A 486-nucleotide genomic window follows, 5' to 3' on the forward strand; every position below is an offset into this window, starting at 1 on the left:
CTTTGCATGCTTCGGTAACATTAAGCTGTCTTTGGCTCTTTCTGCTGTAACAAAAGTACATTTTGACGGATAAAGGTATTCTGATTCTCACAGTAAAATGCTAAAGGCCTGAGACAGAAGCTTGTTAGTGGTGGTATACACTCCTGTCTGACAGCGCTGATGTGTGTGTGTGCGTGTGTGTGTGTGTGTGTGTGTGTGTGTGTGTGTGTGTGTGTGTGTGTGTGTGTGTGTGTGTGTGACGGTCCCCCCTAAAACCTGCTGTGGACCGGGGCTACATCAAATCTTATTTTAGCCCCTAAAGAAAAGCCCACCATAAACATAATAATTAAAAATAGTATTGATGTATGTTACCACTTTCCTTCTTCATCAGACAGCGGGGTGACTGTGTGAGCCTGGCCCTGCCCCCTCCTCCCCCCTTCTGGCCATCTTTATCACTAGAAGAAGGGGATGTATTTAAAACACTTACCCTTCCACTTGTATTATGTC

This window comes from Notothenia coriiceps, unplaced genomic scaffold (assembly GCF_000735185.1).
Source record: "Notothenia coriiceps isolate Sejong01 unplaced genomic scaffold, NC01 NC01_scaffold00026422, whole genome shotgun sequence".
Lineage (NCBI taxonomy): Eukaryota > Metazoa > Chordata > Actinopteri > Perciformes > Nototheniidae > Notothenia > Notothenia coriiceps.